This window comes from Microtus pennsylvanicus, chromosome 6 (assembly GCF_037038515.1).
Source record: "Microtus pennsylvanicus isolate mMicPen1 chromosome 6, mMicPen1.hap1, whole genome shotgun sequence".
NCBI classification, from domain to species: domain Eukaryota; kingdom Metazoa; phylum Chordata; class Mammalia; order Rodentia; family Cricetidae; genus Microtus; species Microtus pennsylvanicus.
Window position 1 is genome coordinate 88,433,625 of NC_134584.1, and position 24,728 is coordinate 88,458,352.

General features: G+C 43.3%; 1 pseudogene; it reads right to left on the bottom strand.

The window, feature by feature from the left end:
* Positions 1-7,204: 7,204 nt before the first annotated feature.
* Positions 7,205-9,455, bottom strand: LOC142853088 (E3 SUMO-protein ligase NSE2 pseudogene; annotated as a pseudogene).
* Positions 9,456-24,728: the final 15,273 nt, after the last annotated feature.

Below are 24,728 nucleotides of genomic sequence, written 5' to 3' on the forward strand. Positions count from 1 at the left end.
TTCATCTTTCATTTGTTGGTTGAGTGTATGGAATAAAGATGTTATAGAGAATTTTTTAAAGATTTTGTTAATAGGTTAATTCTACAAAAATTTGAAAAGTGTATCATTTACTTTTAACAAGGCAGACTCTATCTCTAGGATTATATTTTTTAGCTAGAAATTGGAAGTCATTTCTTTTGGTGGAAAACAACTTAAAATTAAGTTGTCTCTTTACATAGCCTGACAATATTAAAATATATTCACTATATGCTCTTGGAATGATAACCATTCAATGTTAACAAAAATATGTGTTTTCAAATATGTCTTTTCAAATACTGGACATGGTCACTTAAGGTAATAGTCCCAATTTTTAAAGTTTACTTTATCAAATTGTTTTTAACCAAAAATTTTGTTTTACTTGATGTCTGAATTATGGTTTTATTGCTGTGAAGAGCTACCACGATCATGGAAACTCTTCTAAAGGAAAATGTTTAATTGAGGCTGGCTTACAGTTCAAAAGTTTAGTCCATTGTCATGGTGGGAAGCCTGACAGCAGGCAGGCAGACATAGTACTGGACAGGTAGCTGAGAGTTCGACATCTGGATCTGAAGGCATCAGCAAGAGACAGTGAGCCGCTGGGCCTGGATTGAGCATCTGAGATCTCAAAGGTCACCCACTAGTGACACACTTTCCCCAACAAGGCCACACCTACCCCAACAAGGCCACACCTCCTAATAATATTGCCACTCCCTATAGACCTATGGGGGCCATTTTTATTCAAACCACCACACATGAGATACTCTGTTTTTGTGCATCCAGTAGTAGCTAGTGTTGTTAATATTTGAAATAAATATACAAAGGCCATCATACTTGGGAGCAAGGGGTATCACTTTGATGATTTCTATTCAGGTTCCTTAGATGCTGACTTGTTCCTTGTGCTGGAGACTGACGTAACAAACAGCTAATTGGTCACCTTGTCCTTCTACAGAACTCTGACACCGGGTCAAACCAGTTGTACAGTTGTGTTTAATTCATGTTAACAATGATGTAAACGTTTTCCCCATGTAACCCAGTCTCTTCACGCTCCCCACAAAGCTGTACAGTTATTCCCTCCTGACCTCTGTTCTGGATCTTTGCCAACTGTTAAGTTCTATCATGGCCCCTTGGATGGACGCTCTTCTGAGGCGTTCTAACTGCTGCTCCCCTCACCGCCCTCTGTGAGCCTTCAAAAAGTTACCAACATATTGATGCCCCCCCCCCCAACCTTTAAGAGCAGTTTGGATGATCTCTAAAAGGACTGTTGGCCTGTGGACTATCCAAGTCATCTCTCTTTTTTACACTCTGGACATTGTTTTGGGTCTCAGAACTGAAACAGCTGGACTGAAGCCTCCTAAGCTTCAATTCACCTCTCTGTCTCACAGGCTCAGATCAGCCTAACGGCTTTCAGGACCAGCTGGACGTGGTGCCTGCTGCAATACTCCAAGGTTATAGGACCAGATCTGACTCCTGCTAAGGATGGGACCTGTGCGTCCTCGAACAATCCTGTTTCCACACCAACAAATCCTAAGTGGTTTGAGCTGAGGCCTAAAGACACAGGGACCAGGCACAGCTTCCCACTGGTCCCCTCCCGCTCTGGCTCCTCCCCTGGGTCACTCTTTCCTCCTTATTATCCGTATACCTGTGTTTTCACCTGTCTGTTAAATGTTTCATTTTCTGAGTTTCACCCTAGATCCAGACAAATGTTCCACGTCAGCTCACTTGATAGCTCATACCCTACAGCAGCTCCTCCATTTGCTCCTGATGCATCTGCACCAGACCTTTTGGATGCTGTGGAGAAACTGCCTGAAAGGGACCTTCATCCCTCTCACCCCAGGCCAGATACAACCCTTTATGTTCCCCCTCTAGTCTCTCCTGTTCCCTTCCTTTGGTGTCCTCTAGCTCCCTGTCACTTCTGCTGGCTCATCTGGTGCAACAGGCCTGGCAAGGAGACCAGTCATTTTCACCTTGAATCAAGTCTATTCCTACTTTCTCTCACTGGCCAGGTAATTGCATGATCCATTGCACCTAGTCAAGTTAATATCCCCCCCCCCCCCCCCGCCCCACTACACGACCAGAGGGCCACCTTTTCAATGGACCCAGAACTACTCTTTCAGACACAGATCCTCCTGGCCCTAAAATAGCTATAGCACCCCTGTCTTGCATTTGTATATCCCCTCAGGTTGCTATAGCACCCCTGTCTTGCATTTGTATATCCCCTCAGGTTGCTATAGCACCCCTGTCTTGCATTTGTATATCCCCTCAGGTTGCTATAGCACCCCTGTTTTGCATTTGTATATCCCCTCAGGTTGCTTGTGGTCATGGTTTTCTATCACATCAGCAGAAATGTAGTAAACACACCAGATAGGCATTTCCGAGGCTTCGGAGTTACAGCCTTGAAAGGTCTCCCTGTGATCACAGGTGATTCCTCAGAGGCACCTGGAAGGATTAGAGTCACTAAGATCACGGGGACACTGGAAGCAGGAAATTTTGCTTCAAAGTTGAGTCTTGTTTTAGATTCCCAGAAAGCATCCTGGGAAGGGAATAAATTCCCACCCAAAGTCACTCACAGACCTGGAGACTTTTCATTGCTGTTTTAGCTGCGTGTAGAAGAAAGGTTAGTTCTGTGCTGGCAAACCTGATGCGAATCTTAAATGTGCTTGCTGGCAAGAGGCCAGCAACTCTGGGTTGGGGGTGGGGGCTCCTTTCCTTCCCATACAGCCTTGATTTCCCCTCTCTAGCCTGTCTCAGGGGTGGCCAGGACTCTGTCCTTGAAGCTGTTAGTTTGGGGATTTTGTTAGGTCAGATTATTAGTAATGATGATGAGGTTGATCAAATGATAGCTAACATTATTAGTGCAATGAAGTGCCAGGGATTAAGCTAGGACCTGCCTTTGTATGACCCAGCCTCCTTTGCCAGACCTCCAGACTCAGGTGTTCTTATCTGATCCCAGGAGACCCCACCCCACAGCTTTGTCATGGGCAGTATTGCTTCTTTTGATTTACAGATGAGTTCACCAGGGCTCAGAAGGATTAGATAACTTATTTAAAATGCTTTAACTGAAGAGGCCTGTTTCCAACCTGAGATCTCAACCTCAAAATCCACGTTTCTAACAGCCCACGCCACTGCACTTCAGTTCAACCTTAATGACGCAGGTGTATTGCTCAATGTTTTACCTTGAGAGCCTTTTGTCTTCAGAGCTTCCTGGAAGATCCTTGTCTTAGTTGGGGTTTTTATTGCTGTGAAGCGACACCATGACCATGGCAACTCTAAATAAGTGAAAATATTTGATTGAGGAGGCTCATTTACAGTTTCAGAGTTTCAGTCCATTATCATCGTGATGGGGAGCATGGCAGTGTGCAGGCAGACATGGTGCTGCAGCTGAGTCCTGCATCCTGACTCAGAAGCACCAGGAAGTTGACTGACTGCCACACCAAGGGAAGCTTGGGAAAAAAATACTGCAAAAAATACCCAATACCATATATATATATATATATATACACACACACACACACACACATACATACAGTGACCACTTCCACCAAAAGGTGTGGCCCAGATTAAAAGTGTGCCCTCCAGCCTCAAGGTCTGGATTAAAGGTGTGTGTCACCCAGCCTTCTCCAACAAGGCCACACCTCCTAATAGTGCCACTCCCTATAAGTTTATGGGAGCCAAATACATTCAAATTACCACAGTCTTCACATAGGACTGTACCAGGGAGGTCGATGAGTCTAAAAGTGAGATGCTGTGTGCTGGGGTGAGGGGGGAGCAAAGAAAGAAATGGTCTGTGTAACAGGATTCAGTTATACGCCTGGTGGCTTCAGAATCTATTTTTCCAACTGAGAGAACTTTCTGGTCCCACCCCAAGGTATGCCACTGTCTGGAGGTCACCTCACAAATGCTTTTATAGATGATTAGTGCCACCCAAAATGCTGACCCGTAATTACCTCATGGATTAGTAACTGCCCCCGGTCACAGTAATTCGGCAAGCGAAGGTTCTTCTGGGTGAAGGATGACAAACCCTTTCCGTGGTAAAAGACTCAGGGCTGGTGCAGTGAGAGGAACATTTAGGAAGTCTCATCAGAGAATGGACCCTCAGCCTCACCCATTTCGTTGCCCTCGAAACCTCCACGAGATATATGACTTCACTTGTTCAAGGTGCCGCATTTAGGAGAATATACAGTCCTTACACTATGAATTTTCTTCAACAAATCTATCTAGGCTAGGCATCATGGGACTTCAAAGATAAATCACCTATGATCACTGCCTTGAAAATCTGGAGATTTATGTGAAAGCTAAGACGGTTCCACAAATCACTACTACAAGGCAAGACAGGCAGTGAGTGGCCTGCGGGAGAGGGGAGTAAATCCATGTAGTGTATAAGAGAGAGTATTTCCTCTTGATGGTAATCAAAGGCTACCGCGCCAAGAAGGTGGGTCGCTAAGCTAGCCATCATCTCCAAGTCTGACCCACAGACATATGGAGAAGCAAAGAATAAAGACTTACGGCGGAGCAGCAAGCAGGCGTAGACACTGTGGCAAAATCTAATTTGCTCCGGTTTGTCACAGAAGGGACTGACCACAATAAATGAGCAATGGGATTTAGAATACGGGCCAAGTCTAGATGATGGAGTGCTTTGTTGAGGAACATGAATTTCTCATCTTACTAGGCATATACCATAAGAGACCCTCACAAGCTTCCTATAATAGCCCCTTGCTCCAGGGATCAATATAATATTGATCTACCAGGTGACAATATTATATGCGAAGAGGGGTTTATGGTTTCAGGCCTGGGAGGAGATTACCTGATGAGCATTCTGTGTCTATGGATAAATAAGAAGCAAAAAGGCACATTACTAGAAGCACACTGCATTCTGTGTGTGCCTCATGCTTATGTCAGCCACAGATAAAGATCCCTAAAGAAGCTGGCTCAGGGCCATGGCTCTTTCGCCGTAAATACCTGTAACCCTTCTTCCTGCTCTGCCCAACCAGCTCTTCTGTTTTGACCCTGCCTTGGACAACACGGGTCGGGACAACCTTTAGGCCAATTATGGATCATGTTAGTATGCTCACAGGCAGTTTTCCAGAGCCCTGTCTCATTGTGCTGATTAAATCGACCGTGCTGTCCCTGCTCCCCTGCAGCACCAATAGGACAATTAGAACAGCTCCCTCTGCCTCCGGTCCCTGATCTGAACCTATAGCTTGTTCAGCGGTCTTTCCTCTTCTTGCGTCCTAGCTCCACTCAGACATGGATCTGAGAATTTTATCTGTTGGCCCAAAGAACACTGAATTTACTACTACCACTTTAGACTCAGGACAGAATTGTTTTAATGCAAAGCTATACTGGCAGAATTTTAGTTGCGTTTCTAGAATGTGGTGGAACTTGGGAAGCAGCGCTGAGCAGCCTGGACTTCAGCCCCAACTCTGCAGTATCTTTCTGTAGACGACTTCCATGGATCGTATGATGCCCATCGCCCATTTTGTTCTCCACTTTATGAAAACAGCTAACATTTCTAAGTCAAGGGGTTCTGGGGAGCTCATCCTAACTCCAGTTCTAGGGCGATGATCTGTTGACTTCTGCTGGTCCACATATCTTCTCCCAAAGGCTGCAGTTCAGAGCTGTACCCGGCATCAAGACGAGATTAGAGCCAATAAGATGCCGCTCTGGGTCCTGCTTGAACTACTGGTGAAAACAAGGAGGAAGCACAGAGTTCTGAGGCGCCTTCGGGTCCAGCTGATTCCACCCTGATGGAAAGGGAGAGAAGACTAATATTATCATTAGGTTTCAAATCTCATCTGAGTGGATGGGAGATGTGTCTCTAAACCATAAAATTCATTTTGTCCCATGAGCCTGTTTGGAATGAGACTTAAATTTCTTGCAACTCGATCATCTGAGCTGTGTGATGATTGATGAGTTATGTTCCCTCAGAACTTGGGTTCCCTCACCTGTCAAATGAGCATCTAGGCTGCTGAGATACATTCCAGAGTTTGGCTTGGAGTTCTTTGTGGGAAACCAACCAGTCTGTTTTGTCTGACAAGAAAGGCAGAAAAAAAAAATTGAGGGCAAATTCTTTTAAGATTTCGCCTTCGGTATGGTGGTAGAAGTGGGCCGTTCTTAGGGAATTCTACTTTTTAGTTGAGGCCTGAAGAATGGGAAATGGTGAGTCGGGCAAAATGAAGTGTTTGCTTTCTGATGGTAGAAGCATCCAAGAGTAAGCAAGAAATCTGGGAATAGATTGTTTTAACATCTGCAAACCATGATCACAAAAGCAGGCAGCTACCAGCCCGGGGGTCCACATGCTTATGCCTCTCCTACATCTGCCCACGTAAGGCAGAGTCTCCCCACTTTCATTTAGGCATCTTACATTGTAGTGTGACTGTGGATTCCTGGAGCATGAAGTCTGGGTCTTAACTCGCTTCTCCATGGTACCTGGTTTGGTGCTTTCTCTGTTCACAGTGAGCTGAGGCCAAGAGGCAGAATAAACTGAGTGACAAGTCAAAGGGAGAGCACACTGAGCTCCAGCTAACAGCCTCGCGTGGGAGATGAGAGGAAATGAGGCCGTACAACTACATGATGGGAGCTCCTGAAATGCCTGGACAAGGTGTTTACTCCATGCACCACCTCGCTAGAGAGGGTTAAACCATGAGGTGCTCAGAGGACACGCCTATGCAACCGCAACCACAGCGCTCTCAGTCTCCCTGATGATCTAGGCTGGTGACAGACCATTTGACATGGAGAATTTGTGTGAACTGAAAACATATTTTTCTCTCGAGACAGCTTGGAAAGGGTCTGGCTTTTGCTTTTGGCACCCTTCCAAGAGCAATCAATTTCCTCTTTAGGCTCATTCACCACAGGTGTGAACAATCGGGGAGCTGAGAGGAAAAAAGCAAAATCAGACAGGTATACATAGAAACGCACATACATATAAAAACACACACACACATAGAAACATACACATATAGGGATGAGCACACACACACACAATGTGCTTAGCTACTCTTCTGATTCATCATACACAAAAACCAAATTCATCTTAATCTTCCCTCAAGCCTAATTTTTCCTATGAATCATGTATTTGTTTCCTTTTCCCAAATAAGTTATCAATATCTTTGCAATATTGCATGCCCCCAGCCAGGCATCCTGTGAGGCTTCTTCTGCTGCCACTGCCTCCACCTCCAGTCTGCAATCTTTAGGTTCCATCCTCATCATCTCGCCAAGACGACTCTATGCTCACGTTTTCATTGAGGCTGCCTGAACCATGGTTGCCATCTCGACAGTAGTGTTGGTTTTGAAACAACTGCAAACTTTCAGAAAATTACGAAAACGGCATAAATTCCCTTTTGTACTCAATTCATCTGAGAATAAGCTACCAAAAAATGTAGCCTCATTACCTTCAGATAATGCAATTACTGTGAAATCTGCAATACAGCGTTACTTCCAGGAAATTAAAATGGATATATGATGGCGTCGTGCAAAGATGTGTCTCCGTCCTTCCTCGCCTGCCTAAGGAACCTTCTGTTTGGTTTAATAAAAGGCTGAATGGCAAATAGCTAAGCAGGGGAGAATAGGCAAGACTTCCAGACAGAGATAGGAACTCTGGGAAAGAATCTGAGTTGGAAGATTCGCCAGCCAGACTCAGAGGAAGCCAGGTGTACGGTACTGAGGAGGTAATGAGCCATGTGGCAAAATGTAGATTAATATAAATGGGTTAATTTAAGTTTTTAGAGCTAGTTGGAAACATGCCTAAGCCAAGGCCAAGCTTTCATAATTAATAAATAGTTTCTGTGCCATTATTTGGAAGCTGACAGTCCAAAGAAAGACCTGTTACATGACAGGGCAAGAGAAATGGCTCAGAGATTAAGAGCACTGGTTCCTCTTCCAGAGGACCTGGGTTCAATTCACAACGCTGATGTCTACAGCTGACAAACACCTGGAACTCCAGTTCCAGATGCTCTGACTCCCTCTTCCAGTCTCTGCTAACACCTTCAATCACAAGCAAATACCACTTTACAGATGTCACACATGCGTGCACACACATACACACACAGAGAGAGAAAGAGAGAAGGGAGAGAGGGGGGGAAGGGAGAAAGAGAGAGAGAGAGAGAGAGAGAGAGAGAGAGAGAGAGAGAGAGAGAAGGTAAAAATGGACTCATGACTACAGTCTACAATCCGGACCCCACTTAGCTCTTCAGTGTTCCAGTGCTCGGGTTGGTGGGCAGACACAGCTCAGCTACACGCTGCACTTGATCACAACTTTGTTCAGCCTATGACAGGGCCGTCTTCCCCTGGCTTTTCTGACCTTAACAGTCTTGAAGACCGAAGGCTGCTTGGCGGATGGCTCAGTGTGCTGCTGTAGCCTCACAAGTAGATGGCTTTCCTGTCTTCGGCCTGGCATGATAGAAGTGACAGGACGTTCTTCTCCTCGATTTCCAGTTGTTATCCTTGATCACTTAACAAGGAGCTTTTATTCAGCTGCATAAAAATTTTCTCCTTTATGGTTGACAATTTTTCTTCTTTTTTTCTTGAGGATAATCGGTTTTATTAAAATTACAGAACACTTCAAAATAAAGACTACAGTGCACAATACATTTGTGTTTTTATTGTCTAACTTAAAAAGGATGTTTTCAACCACAACGACCATCAAGTTTTATCTCAAATGAGTGTTCTGTGCAGCTCCCAAGTGATTTCTAACCTCACCACCAGGAGGCTGGGGCAGAGGTAGGGTACACACATCCCTGTGGGTAGGCGGCTTGTTCCTACCCAGAATGACAAGTTTTCTTCTTCCTATTGTGACTCTCAATTGCTCTTCTCAGGCCTTCATCCAGGATAAGGTCCAGTGTTTTCATATCTGCAGCCAATTCCAGGAGAGCCTGCCTTGTTTCACTCATCCCAGAATTTGCTCACAGTAGCTTCCTCTTCATAGGTATGACCACACTATTTTTCTTTTCCAGCTGTGTGTTCTGGGGCAGAAGAAGTTGGCCTGGCTCTTGGTTACAGTCATATCTTCACCAGCTCCCTCTGTCCCATTGGCCCCTCTGTTGCATGCACACCATATTGCTTCTTCAGTTTTAACTGTTGCTTAAACTGTATAGTGTTTTTATTGTCGTCAAGGTCAGCCTCAGAATTCTTACCTGTACAGCCAACACTTTCTTCTCTAATAGTAAGTCTAAATCCTTTTTTCCTCTTTGACACGATTTATTGTAGACTAGATAACCTTAATGTAAGGATTTGATCCATTTTAGCCAATTCAGCCATGGTCTTGTCCATACTTGTTTAGCTACTCAGTCCAGCCAATCTCTACAAGACCGAAAGCATCACCAGAGGGGTGTCCACGCTGGAGCTGAGGCAGGGTTGGAAAGTTTTGAGGAGGAGAAAGAGGACTCAACACTCCTAAGGGATGTGAAATGAGTTTGTACTGGAGCACCCTGGCGTTTCGACATTGTTATCTGACTGCCCAACCTAGCTCAGTGATATCCGCCCGAATATTACACTCAAGAGACCACAATTCCTTTCTTGGCTCCCTTCCACGATGAATCTTTTCTCTCTGGAAGGGAAGGAACGACACGTTGAAACTTCATAAATACTTTGCTTTCATCTCTCTGCTTACTCTTTCCATCAGTATAGAGTTGTAGATTCTGGTTTTGACCAGTTAGACTCTTGCTACAATCTATTTTGATGCTCACACTACTCTAAATTTGATTAGCTGTGGGCCTTTCGTGCTGGATTCTGTACTTTTGATATCACTGATTGATTTTTTTCCAGCATATTCTCACTTTCTGGTATAATATCTAGGCTTGCCTTGTATGTGGCCATCTCAGCTCTAAAAGAAATCATTTCTGTGAAGAACTACATTTAGAGATCCAGATCTAGACTGTGGGTGTGCTCTTAGGGTTACATTGTCAAGACTCACAGGTGCTCGCTCTCAGGGGGCGAGCAAAAGACTGTCCTCTCACGGGCTTTTAGCTCTGCGAGTGCCCTGTGTGTAGCTATGCTGACAATCACAGGTTAACAGGCGCCCTGTGTGTAGGTATGCTGACAATCACAGGTTAACTGCAGCATTGTCAGTTTGTTATGGTTTTCTCTCTTTGCATATTTATAAATCTCTGACCATTTAGAGACTAGTCTCCGAGGCTGGAGGATATGGCTCAGTGATAGAGCAATTGCTTGGGATATGCAAGGTCTCATGTTCTATGTCAGAGAGAGAGGGAGAGGGAAAAGGAGAGGGGGAGGTGGAGAGGGAGGGAGGGAGGGAGAGAGAGGAGAGAGAGAGAGAGAGAGAGAGAGAGAGAGAGAGAGAGAGAGAGAGAGAGAGAGAGAGAGAGAGAGAGAGAGAGAGAGAGAGAGAGACTTGTCTGCAGTTGTCCTTACTGTATTTATTTCTCAGTCTCTCTGTGTGTGGTCCTGTCACCTCTACAGGTGCCCTGCATCTAACACAGTCATCTTAGTCTCTGTGGCCCCCACCCTGGGTTGCTTTCCTGCTGTATCTGAGCTGTCATTCGCCTCACTCATCTGGATGTGACCTCCATTCTGGCTGGAGCCTGTGAGGTTACGCTTTGTACCCTGCCTGGGCAAGCACTCCAGGCCAAGCTGCCACCTGCACGCCCTTCTGGACTCAGACACACGGAGCTGAGACGTCTCCTGTGGATGTGCCCTTTTCATCCCCAGTGGCTCAGAAATGCCATGTTGTCTGTTAACAAGTGCTCTGTCTTTCTTGGGCTCCGCACAGGACCTCCACATGCCTGGTGGAATGTCTCAGGTGATTTTTGCCTATCCCTCCTCCGAGCTCTGAACTCCTTTCTATTGCTCAAAAAGCTCTCACAATAAACACCCTCTGTTTGGAACAATCCTCTTCATTTTCCTTCCTTCCGTCTTTCTTCCTCCCTCCCTTTCTCCCTTCCTTCCTTTCTTATTGAAATGACTTTGGTTTCATACAATATATTCTGTTCCCCCCACCTTCTAAGTCCACACTTTTTATTTTTAAAAAACAATTTTAAAAAACCACAAAAAACAACACACACACACATACATGCAATCAGAAACAGAAGCTGAAATACACAAGCAAAAGACTACTAAGGCAGTGAATGCCAGAGACAAACTGTATCCGACAAAGTCTACAAATTGCCATTGAGTTCTTTTTGCATTAGCTATCGGCTGCTGAGCATAGGGCTACCCTAGAGTGTGATTAATCTACCCGCTGAGACTCCATAGCGAGGACTGACTTTCCTTGGCCAGTAGGTATCAACTGCAGATGGCTTCATGATTAGGAGTAGGAGCCCTTTTCTACTTCCTCCTTCAGCACTGGAACCCCACCTGACTTGAACCTCCGCAGGCCCTGTGTGTGCTGCCCCAGTCCCTGTGAGCTCCTGTGTGCACCAGTGCTGTTGTGTCCTGACGACAGCGTTTCCTTAGCCATCCATCATCTCTGCCTCTTACAATCTGTCCGTCTCCTCTTCTGCATAGGTCCATGAACTTTGAGGGGAGGGTTTGACGACGACATCCCACTCAGGACTGGGTGCTCCGGTGTCGCTCACTTTCTACACATTGTCCAGTTGTAGGTCTCGGTGTTAGTTTCTATCTACTGCAGGAAGACGCTTCTCTGATGACGGCTGAGTGAGGCACTGACCTATGGGTACAGCAGAACGACATTGGAAATCATTTGATTGCTATGTTCCTTGAGCACAATAGTGTCTGGTTTTCCTCTAAATCCCAAGCCTATCCAGTCTCGGGTTGTTGGCCACTCTAACAGTGTCAGGCACGGGTTCCATCTCGCAGAGTGGGATGCAAATCTAATTAGAGTGACTGATTATTTTCACAACATTTGTGCCCCTATTGTACCGGAGTGCCATGCAGGCAGGTCACCATTGTAAGCTGCAGGTTTGTAACTGGGTTGACGATTCCCTTTCTCAGGTACCACGAATACCAGCAAGAAGGGGTGATGCCTCTAATTAGGTACCTGCTTGACTTTTCCATGCTCAATGAAATATGTAAGTGTTATCTGCAGCAATAGGGCTTCCATTATTGAGTAACCAATAGCCTTAGGGATAGCCTGAGATGTTTGGAGATTTCAGTGGGACCCCTTTGGCCCATGACTTAACTAAATGCAACCTTGGCACAGGAGAGTTATTCTTTGATGGTGGAAGTGCAAATTTGTACAGCCACTCTGTCATTCAACATGGTGGTTCATTGGGAAGCTGGGAATAGACTTACCCCAGTTATAGATCTATCTCCAGCTGCACCAGTCTTGGGCATACAATAGCGTACCACGGAGATGCTTGTTCATGCATGTTCATTGCTGCTCTAGTCATGATAGCCAGAAACTGGTAACAGCCTAGATGTTCATCAGCTAATGAATGGATAATGAAAATGTAGTACATTTACACAATGGAATAAACTTTAAAACATGAAGTTGTGAATTTTGCAGGTAAATGGCTGAGGCTAGAAAAAAATCATCCAGACCCCAAAAGACAAATATTATGTTTTTTTCATATGTGGCTGTTAGTTTTTATGCCTTCACTATACATATTACAGTCCATATATCCACAGAGGTTAGGTACCTAGTAAGGGACTAGGTGGGAGAAGAAGATCTCCCAATGAAGAGGAAATATAATATATTGTTATAGAGAGACACAGGAGAGACTGGAGTGGGGGGATTAAATGGGGAGGTGGACAGAAGGAAGGGGTACGTTTACCACTTTGCCCTCACACAGGCTATAGTTCTCCTCTAATGGACCATGTGGCATTTTTAAATTATACCTTATGTTTCCTATGCACGCCTCACACTAGTTGAGATCTGGATATGGAATTCCACAGCCTGTCTACCTTAAGGACATAATCCCAAATTCTTGCCCAACCCAGCATCTGTCATCCTTATGGTCTCCATTTAAATGTCCCCTCTTTGAAACATTTCTGTACACTCATGCTCCAAATTCAGTTACAAAAACCCTCTTAGCTCTTTTAATGACTATATTCTTATAAATGAAATTAAATTGGTCTTGAGATCAATCCTCTATGAGTAAATGCATCCCCTGAGAGTAACTAGTTATTCTCAGGGTTCAGACTTTTTTTTTAAAATGAGAAAATTTTTCATACAAGTAATTTTATTGTGTTTTCCCCTCCCCCAATACCACCCAGATTCTCTATCCAACTTTATGTTCTCTCTCTCTTTCTGTCTCAAATAAACAACAACAACAAAAAAATAAGAAATACACACATGCACATAAAAACACAAAATCTGAGATTAAAATAAACAAGCAAATGACTAATAAGACAAAGAATCTAAACAAAGCTATATGAGACAAAACACCCGCAGAAATACCACTTAGTTCATTTAGAAAAAAACAAAACCGAGTCTCCTTTTGCCACAGAGCTTCTTAGTGAGAAGTAAAAGCACTTTCGTCTCTCAGTGCTGGGGCCCCTTGGCTGCCACAGTCTCTGGGAGTTCATACGTGCAGCAGGCTTGTGTCTGGAGGACATGTTTCCTTGGAGTTACTGGTTACGTCTGGCTCTTACAATCCTTCTGCCTCCTTTTCCACATAGATTCCTGACCTTTGACAGAAGGGATTTGATGGGGATATCCCATTTAAGACTGTGTGTTCCACATCTCCCATGCTCTGCGCGCTGAGCGCTGGGACTTCCCGATGCCTTCACTTCATGACATACGGCAGCTCGCGAGCATCAGCACCCTCATCGTTGAGCCCGGGTGTGCCGCCTTATTTGTTCATCGGCTACATAAAGATCAAGTGTGATCCCTTTAAAATTAAGATTTGAGCATTTGGTCCAAGTTTAGGCTCCACTTTCACTTTCAGCTTTTTAACAAGAAGCTCTTGACTGAATTCTTACGTCATCGTCTTCACGTTTTATCCAGGGGCTATATTCAGGTAGGACATTGTGTAAGTACACCAATGGGTCATCCGACCATTTTATTATTTTGATCACTTGGAGTTTGGGGGCTCAGGATTATTACGATCAATGCAAATACCACCACCTGGTTATTTCATAGGTTTTTTTAAGGACAGAAGTAGCTTCAGACTCTCTTCCTCATCTTCAAGTACAAGTCCCCAGGTCTGCCTAGTTTTCTCCCAGCATATGCTGGGCTCTGGTACCCATGAATGACTAATGAATAAGCTATCTCCTACTACATGGGGTGACACAAAGCCCTGAGAGAAAGATAGCACTGATTTGGTCAGAGCCCTGGTGATCCCATCACCTATCAGTGAATGGGTTTACTAGCTGAGGACCAAGTCTTCAACACATGAGCCTTTTGGTAGCCTGCTTCGTATTCAAGTCATGGTATTGGGTAAAGATTAATTTCCGATAGTGTTTACATAATGGAAAGAATATTATTTTGGCACTGAAATGTCTTTTAATAATATCAAAATGTCAGAAAGGTAGCTGTTCAAACTCTGAGTCCCACAGTCACTGGAAATGACTGGGAAAATGCAAAGTCTAGGCAAACACACAGACAAAGCAATGAATGAAAAGCACTGAAAATACATTAAGGTTCATGACATTTTGTTTGGCTTGGCCCTTCCTTCTCCCCAGTGCAGGGTGGTATTGCCTGAAGAAAACCTTTATTCCACGTCCCAGTTCTCCTTTGGGCTTTCTTCTTTCCTATTTCCTCCCTCCCTTCATCCCTTCCTCCCTCCCTTCCTTTCTATGTTTTAAATTGAGATCTGCGATGTCTCTGGGGCTGTATCAGGGAATGGCTTCTCTCACTTTGGTGTATTCAAGGAAAATAGGGGATAGTTTAGATAGGATGGAGGTCACTCTGAAAAATAATCAAGAACTTCACTGTGCTGATAGCAGAGAGTCTGTAATTCTACAGCAGCATCCAAAACCAAAAGGTGATGAACAAGAGAAACACAATAGAGATGGAATCTGAAGGTTCACAGGCAGAAGCAGGGAAATTTTAGAAAATAACGTAGTTTACAGTAGCCCTTCATACTGGAATAAAAATACCATCCCAGAGACGATGCACTTGAGGGCAATGTTTAGAGGCTGGAAAACTAACTAGGCAGATCTGCAACATCTCCCCCAGCATAAAGCCAACCCATAAAGACTGGAAACAGTGACTATTCAAATGCCTACATATGAGCAAAAGCTCACAAAACATATGGAAGAGAAAGGAAAAGGAAGGTCAGGCGAAGAAACGATAAAGAGAAACTGACCCAAAGACACACAGGTTTCTAAATGAAGAGTTTAACACAACTGTCAATCAGGCAAAACCAGATAAACTAAAGCTGGAAATGGGCATAAAATATTCTGAAAATGCTTTCAAAATAGAGAGGGAAAACTTAAATTTTGAAGGGATAAAACAGGAATGTTGGTGCTGGAAGTAAAATGATTGAACTTAAAACTTGGATGGAAGGGTTCACTATCACACTCGAGCAAGCAGAAGCATCAGTGAGCTAGGGGGCAGGTCATTTGAAGTGATCACATCCAAAGACTGAGATAAAGAATGAAGAAAAGATAAGGTGCAGCTACAAATAGTCTCCGACCCACTGGTTCCCTTGGACTGGGTTTTCTCTGCCAGCCTATTCCCAAATCTACTTGTGAAGTAATCGCTCTGAGGCTTAATAGTAATTACATACTCTTTGGCCTATTAGCTCATGCTTCTTGTTAATTAACTCTTATATCTTAAATTGACCCATTTTTATTATATTATATTATACCGCTGAGGTTTGTGGTTTTTTTACCTCTTGCTTCTTGGGTGGCTACATAGTGTCTGCATGACTTCATCTTTTTTTTTTTTTGGACAGGGTTTCTTTGTAGCTCTTGTAGACCAAGCTGGCCTCGAACTCACAGAGATCTGCCTGCCTCTGCCTCCTAAGTGCTGAGATTAAAGGTGTGTACTACCACTACCAGGCAACTTCATCTTCTTTCTCCCTGCATTCTCTCACCTAGTTATATTCTGCCCTGCCATATGCCAAAGAAGCTTTTTTATTGATCAAGGGTGATAAAACATTTTTACAGCATATAGAGGGGAATCCCACATCATCTCTCCTTTTCTGTCTAAATAAAAGGAAAGTTTTAAGTTTAATATAGTAAAATTACATATAACAAACAGGTATCAAGCAATAATTACAGCTATAATATTTCTTTGTGAGTCTAAATTTTTATATCTAATTTATCTTTTATCATAACTAAGGAAAACTAACTATAACTATCTGTCTTTAACTCCATCAACAACCCCAGAAGGATATTACTTAAGAAAACAGAAAGTGCATTGTAAGCAACTTTCAATACTCTAGAATTAACAGAGACATATCTCTGCATGGACAGTCACCCAAAGTTCTTCTGTAACATTGGGGCATCCCTCTTCAGCCTACATGTCCATAGTATCCAGCAGACATTTCCTTGAAGCAGGAAATTTGAAAAACTGTTTTGCCTATATTGGTAGTTTGTCAGTCACTTTCTTCTGTGTCCTGTAAAATGTCTGACAGTTTTCTCTGTGAAGCAGGAACACTGAGGGATCATACCATCTTTTGGAAAGTTTAGCGGTCACTTTTCTGTAAATCCTGCATGTCTAGTTCATACAACATACCATCAAGCAATCCAGGCAAGAGTAGTTTCTTGCCCAAATGGCTAGTCTTGTCACATTGAAGATAAATTCCATAATGGGTTTCTTCAATGTCCATCAACCTCTCTGAAGAAATTGGTGCTGCCAGAAGTATACATGTCTCACTATTGAGAAAAGTCTAAGTTCTTAAAACCTTTTAAATGCCATATTCTGTAGGTCTTTGAAGTGTTGAAGATTATATATCTAGCTGAAATATATCTCTGTATATTTAGAAAACCTAACTAACATGACTAAAAGTTTGATTATTGTAGATGGTTATCTATTATTTTATTTTTAATTTTACATTACATTTTAAATGAGCTGCATAAACATAATACCTTAAATAAGAGTAGAAATGTATATGGCAACAAAATTGTATCAATAGATCAAAATCCATACTAATGCATTTACCTCTATATCATCTCTCCATTATTTATTTTCTTTCTTTTTTTGATGTGGGATTCCCTTCTTGTGCTGTAAATACCACTGGTTAATAAAGAACTGCTTTGAGCCTATAGCAGAGCAGGACAGAACAGAGGTAGGTGGAGAAACTAATCTGAAAGCTGGGAGGAAGAAGGCAGAGTCAGAGAGAAGCCATGTAGTCCTGTTAGAGCCAGTAGGGTTATCCATGGACTACCCAGGAGACTCTACATGCCCAAAGGATGACACATTCAAACTGCTGGAATGAAAGACTGACAGCGAGGACAATCAATATGCCAAAAGTGTCACTCGAAACAAAGACTTCGCCAGTAAGCAAAAGCTATGGGATATCTTCCCACTTAGGCTTGCCCTACAAGACCACAGGAGCCTCCAAATTGAAACCAACAGATGCCAGAGAACAAAGTGAGGTCACATCTAGACAGAAGTCCTCTAGCAAAAGCAAATAGATGGGAAAACACAGAAACCTGCAGCATTTCTGCATAAGCCAGCCTTCCGTGTTTGTTTAGTGTGTAGAGACGAATGTAAATGTAACTCTTTACATTCAGAAAACTAGCAGTAGAAAGAAACTTCTCCCAACCTGATAAAGACAATAGAAAAGACTTCAGCACAAACACTCGCACAAGGGAAGGGGCAAAGGCTGGGTCTTTACCGTTAGGAAAAGGCAGGGATGCCTCCCCTCCCCACACCTATTCAAAAGCAGACATTTGAGATTTCTAGCCCAAACAATATGCAACAGAAAGAGATGATAGGCATTTAAATTGGAACAAAAGGAGAAAATTTCACTCTGCTTGTAGGTGATATGATCTTACACATAGAAAATCCTGTTAAGCTAATAAGCGAATTCAGCAATGTACTGAGGTAAAGTAATAATATGAAAACCAATTGCATCTCTCTATACTCTCAGTAAATAATAGGGAAAGGAAATTATAAGAAAATTCTGTATGCAGCATGGTAAAGAATATGCTAAAAATTTAATAAAGTCTACTGAAAGAATTAAAGATTTACACAGAAATACATCCTATATTTGTGGATTAGAATATTTAACATTATTAAGATGTCAACATTATCCCCAAACAACATATAGACTCAATACAGCCTCTATTTAAAAAATTCAAAATATTTTACATAAAAAATGTAAAAACTCATCTCCAAATTCACATGAACTATTAAGAGACCAAATAGCCAAACTAATCTAGCTAATAATTTTTTTTATAGTCTGGGTTTGGAAGATTCTCTAAAGGCTGCCATGTTTGGACCCAACTGTTAGTACTGTTATGGAGTTAGTAGAAATTATAGCGGGCAGGGCCTGGTTGGAGGAGTTAGGCCACTGGGGCAGGTCTTTGCAGGGTACATCTGAACCCTGGCTTCTCCCTTTCCCCGTCTGCCATGTGACACCACTGTGCTCTACCGCATGACTCCCACAGTGATGCTTGGCCTTAGTCCCAGAAGCAGCATGACGAAGTGACTGTGAGCTGGAAGCGAACTCAACCTCGCCTCCTTTTACGTTGTTGAGTATTGTCCCACGATGATGGACACTATCTGTCACAAAGCTGGAAGAGCCACACTTCCTGATGTCAAACTTACTATCAGCGACAGCAATCAAAACAGTGTAGTAGCATGGGCAGGACAACAACAAAAAATGAGTTCACCCAGAATAAATCCTCGCATATGTGGTCAAGTGATTTTTGGCAAAGGCGCTAAGAATATTCAGTGGGGAAAGTATAGTTTTGACAACAAAGGGTGTTGAGAATGCTAGATACCTGCATGTATTCCTTGTACCCTTACCTGATACCATGACAAAATTAACTCTAAATGCATAGAAGACTTGAGAGGCCTAAAACTATAAATCCTTACAAGAAAACACAGTGCCCACATGTCACAGTGTTGGGCTGGGCCATGATTTTTCAACAAAGGCCCAGGCAACAAAAGAAAACAATTGTCAAATTGAACTTCAGAAAACATTCAAAGATGATCAAAAGTCAGTATGAACAAAGTAAAAGGAATCAGTGGGATGGGAAAAACTATTTCCAAATTTACATCTGAAAATTGATTAATATGCAGAATACAGAGAACTCCTAAAGTTCAGCAAGGAAAAGGCAAAATGGCATTTCATAATAAAGGACTTGTCTAGACATTGAGTTTCCAAAGAAGACTTGCATGTGGCTAGCAGCATATGAAAAAGACACTAAATATCACAGGTCATTAAATATATGTTGGGATAGCTACTTGAAAAACAAACAGAAACTAAAACATACTGTTGAAGCTGGTTCACATCTGTAATTCTAGCACTTGTGTGGCAGAGGCAGGTGGATCTCTGTGTTCAAGGCTGGTCTACAGAGTGAGTTACAGGACGGCCAGCCTGTTACACAGAGAAACCATGTCTCAAAAAAGGGAGGAAGAGGAGGAAGAAGGAGGAGGAGGAAGACAACACTGGTGAAGATGTGAAGAAAAGGACTCCAGAGAGCTATGTGTGGATTATTTATTTATTTTTAAACATTGGGGTTTTCTTTAATAACTATTTCTATATAAAATAGTTATTGTTTTTAATTGAGCTATACATTTTTCTCCCCTCCTCTTTCCCCACTCTCTCTGATGACCCCCATATTAACAATTTACTCAGGAGATCTTGTCTTTTTCTATAAGATAGTGCAGCCACTATAGAGAGCAACAGTGTTTCCTTCAAACATAAAATTAGCCCATGCTTCAGCAATCCACTTCTGGATATATATCTCCAAGAATTGAAAGCAGAGCTGTCCACTGGAGTTCAAAGGCAGCATTATCCACTGTATGCAGGAGCTGAATCCCACTGATGGACGATCCACATCCCTAGTGCTGCTGTAGACGATGGGCGGCTTGAACAGTAGAAACTTACTGTCCTGTGTTCCTGTGGCTGAAGATCCAAGTTCAAAAGGCAAGCAAGGATAGCTGGTTTTTCCTGAGGTGCTTCTCTCTAGCATGCAGAGGGCTGCCACATGGCTGTGTTGTTACCAGATATTTTGTATCTGTGCCTCTCTGTCGTTGCTTCTTCTAGGGACACCATCATTCGATTGGATTAGGATTCCATTTCCTCATCCCATTTCACCTTAATTATCAATTCAAGGGTCTTTTCTCCAAATGTAATCATAAAAGTTAGGGCTTCTACATGATAGCCTTTGAGGGTGAAAGCATAATTCAACCTGTGACATTATATAATGAACACCACTCAGCTATAAAAGAACCCTGGGTCATGCTAAGACATGCTTGGGCTTGGAGGACATTACCGCCAAATCTGCGTCAAAGACCTCTATGGTTTGTGCAATGGTCTGCTCTGTCCTTTTAAGAGATGAGCCACGCCCACTCCCTCCCCTGTCTGCTGAGGCAAGCTGATCTTTAGCTTCCAGCCTGAGTCCCGAGTCCCTTCTCTTTTCTGTCTGTTCTTGAAGAGGCAGCTTCTATCTCTCCCCACTTTTCCCCTTCCCCCTTCTCTCTCTCTCTCTCTCTGCTCCTCTCTCTGCTCTTCTCCCATCTCCCCTTCCATAATCCACTAAATAAATATCCAACCTCGCTCTACATGGCGTGCCTATCTGTCTGTCTCTCACCAGCTGCATGGCTCCCTGCCCTCTGTTGTCTCTGTTTGCTTTCCTTTGAGTCAGACTCCTGCTGGGTTCTGCATAGACATATTAGTCACTGGAGTCTCCCAGACTTACTCACCCCTACTAGCTGCTGCTCTCCCTTCCAGAAATCAGGCTGCAAACCACCACCTTGCAGTATGTCTCCCAGGAGAAAGCCGATAAGAAAGTGCACTTGGGCTTGCAGCTATCAGCCTTTGGAGATCTTTGGCATGGTCTTGTGGTGTGCCCATCTGACTGTCTCTCCTCGGGGGACTTGCTGCCCCTCATGGCCCACTACAGTCACTTGGGAACTGCATCATCCCTGCCTGGGACTGATTGTTCTCAGGACCTGCTGCCCACTGCTACCACTTGGGGACCTGCAGCATTTTACTTTTACCATTACAGTTTGATTTTTAAAATTTCCCCTCTAGCCCACATGCTTTTTGTCACATGCCCCTGTGTCTGCACATGACTGGTCATGCTCTAAGAACGCCTCGCTTTCATGCCCTGAACTGTGACCAGCTCGTAGAAGCTGATTTTGCTTTTAAAAAAATCAACTTCTCATTTGGTGTACAAGGAAACTAAATGTAGGATGGAAGCCAGGCACACCTGCCTTCATTTTGTATCTGTTTCCTTTCCTTTGAGTCAGACTCCTGCTGGGTTCTGCATAGACATGTTAGTCATTGGAGTCTACCAGACTTACTCACTTCTACCTGACCCTAGGACCTCTAGCTAGCTGCTGCTCTCCCTTCCAGAAATCAGGCTGCAAACCACCACCTTGCAGTATGTCTCCCAGGAGAAAGCCAATAATAAAGTACACTTGGGTTTGCAACTATCAGAGCAAGCAAGGGCCATCTCCCTTCCCATTACTAAGCAGCTTTGAATTATATATAACTACCTTTATCAGGACCTTGTGACTTGTAGCACATAGGCTAGGTCACATTCTATGGAAATACACACACAGACACACAAAGCAACAACAAAAACAACAATAAACCCATATATAAGAGCAAGAAACTCCCTTATAGAGTTGAAGGCACTCTCTCCCTTCAAATTCCTACATGCTACCTATGGTACGATACTATGACTCTCCAAATATGGTGGTAACTGAAGACTCTGTCTTTCCCCTAAGGGCCCCACCATGCTGTCTGTTATGATGCTATCACTCTTAATACTACAAAAAGCTCTGGCATGCTATTCACAGTGACCAGCTCTCTCACTGCAGGGTTTCACAATATCTGTTTATGACCATGAGACATAACTCTTCAAGCAAAGCTGTCTGGAGAGCAATCCCATTCCAGCTTCCTTTCTGTGAATCTGCCCTTTAAGATACAACAATACCCTCCTAAGGCTGAGGGTTCAGTGATGAAACATTGTCCCAAACTTATAGGTACCCTGGATTTCAGGAACAGCAAGTCCTGGAGGACAGGCCATTCCCAGGATGAGAACAGTGATTTGTGATGATGAGGCCACACCAAGGGGCATCCTTTTATAGAGACCAGTAATTAACAGATTAATAATTTGTTAGACATCTTGCAATGATGAAACTAAGGCAATTACTGCAGCCGTGCTTGACAAGCACTACTTCATTATGCATCCTCTTTGCCTCTGTGGGAGGCACAGAAGTTTTTGTGCTTACAGATAAGCACTAGAGGAACCAGTAATGTCAAATACACAGATCTGTTCCTTCAAAGGGAGGGGTTGTAAACCTGTTATTGCCCAGAAGCTTTCTGTTGTTGATGGTTTCCTTTGCTGTTTCTATCAGAAGCTTTCTGTTGTTGATGGTTTCCTTTGCTGCTTCACCCAGAAGCTTTCTGTTGTTGATGGTTTCCTTTGCTGTTTCTATCAGAAGCTTTCTGTTGATGATGGTTTCCTTTGCTGCTTCACCCAGAAGCTTTCTGTTGTTGATGGTTTCCTTTGCTGCTTCACCCAGAAGCTTTCTGTTGTTGATGGTTTCCTTTGCTGCTTCACCCAGAAGCTTTCTGTTGTTGATGGTTTCCTTTGCTGCTTCACCCAGAAGCTTTCTGTTGTTGATGGTTTCCTTTGCTGCTTCACCCAGAAGCTTTCTGTTGTTGATGGTTTCCTTTGCTGCTTCACCCAGAAGCTTTCTGTTGTTGATGGTTTCCTTTGCTGCTTCACCCAGAAGCTTTCTGTTGTTGATGGTTTCCTTTGCTGCTTCACCCAGAAGCTTTCTGTTGTTGATGGTTTCCTTTGCTGCTTCACCTAGAAACTTTCTGTTGTTGATGGTTTCCTTTGCAGTTTATGCTTTCCTTTAATTCCTTTCCACAAGTTGGAAGCTTAGCTGGTTGGGGGTCTTGTCCTGAGGAAACCGCTCCTTTTTTCTTTGAAATTAATTTTCTTGAGCACAGGACTTAACTCCCATATTACATTTCCTTGTGCTCTTTTTCTCCTCAAACTGTACAGTTTGTATTTCCTTTTGTCCCACTTTCTCCCTGTCATTGTAGATCTGCATAAGAGGGATCACTAAAGGCCATGTGACACAGTCAGTAAAAGGCTGTCTTAAAATCTCCTCCTCCAACGCTGTTAATCCAAAGGTCTTCAATTTAGCCTCAGGCAGATTCTTAGGACAAGGTTAAAAAACAGTCAAATTCTTGGCATGATTATCACAAAAATAGTCTCTAGGCCACTTGCTAATATTCTTCCACCTCTGAAATCTCTTGAGCCAGGCCTCCATAGTCCACCCTGCCCACAGCACTGCAATATTCCATGCTCCTATCAGGGTGGCCCATTAAGCCTTATTTAAAGTGTTCAACCACTTTTCTTCCAAAGTCCTCAGATCTTCTGTATTTCTCCAAAGAACAGCATGGTCAGGCCTGGCACAGCAACACCTGGTTCCTGGTACCAATTTCCAGCATAGTTACTGTTCTTGTGCTGTGAAGACACGTAATGGCCAAGGTAACTCTTATAAAACAAAATATTTAAATGGGGGCTTGCTTACAGTTTCAGAAGGTTAGTCCATGATCAACGAGTCAGGAAAGAGATAGGCATAGCACAGGAGCGGTAACGGAGAACACATAGACAACAAATAACAGAGAGAGTGAGACACTGGGCCTGGAATGGGCGTTTGAAAGCCCAGCCCCAGTGACACATCTCCTTCAACAAGGACACACCTCCTCCAACAGGAACACACTGCTAATCCTTCCCAAATAGTTCCACTAGTTAGGGACAAAGCATCTAAATATATGAACTTATGGGGACACTTATTTAAACCACCACAAATAAATACTAGTAATATTTGCTGTACAAATTCAGGGCAGGTGTGCAGACTGAGAGAGACCATTAGGCCTCAGACAGATCCAGGGAAGTTAATCTGTGATGTGTTTGCCCTTAAGTGGATCACAGGGTGACTGTAGGGAGCAATCTAAAGAGGCCAACCTGTGATGTGCTTGTCCATAGGTGGCTCACAGTGTGGCCTTAGAGAGCATTTGGTTGGATACACTAAATAAAAAAATAGTTATAAACTTGTTTTACTAGGCTCTAGAAAAAACTATATGTTTCAAGTCCTCAGTGTCCTGGATTCATTACTCTTCATGAGTCAAAATGAAAACCAGTGAGGTCAAGTTAATAAAAGTGAATTAAATAGTATTACAGGCTATACATGGGCATGGCAAAAATCCCAAGTGGCCAAAGATGGAGGAACACTGGACTGGCTTTTGGCTTCATCCTTAAAGAAAGGTATAATCCTTGGGCTGGAGAGGCAGTTCAGTGGTTAGGAGTGCTTACTCCTCTTGCAGAGAACCCAGATGCTGGCTTAGTCCCTGTGGAACACCAGGTCCAGGGGTCCTGATGGCTCTTCTGATCTCCATGGGCTTATGCATGCACATGGCATACATACATACACTCTGGAACACACACATATGCATAAATTAAATACCTTTTAAAGTATAAGGATGTCTGGAGGGTTCTGTTTTCTACAATTTCTTAACCCTTTCATCTTCATTGTTAGAAGAGAAGGGGTGAGTTGGACAGAAATGAAAATGTCCCTAACTAGGTTTCCACTTGTCTTCCAAGACGCTGTCCTCGGTTTGTTGTGAGTGGGGGATGATGATCCAATCCCTCAGAACACATCAGTGAGCTCCTTTCACAGCTACGGCCATCAGCAT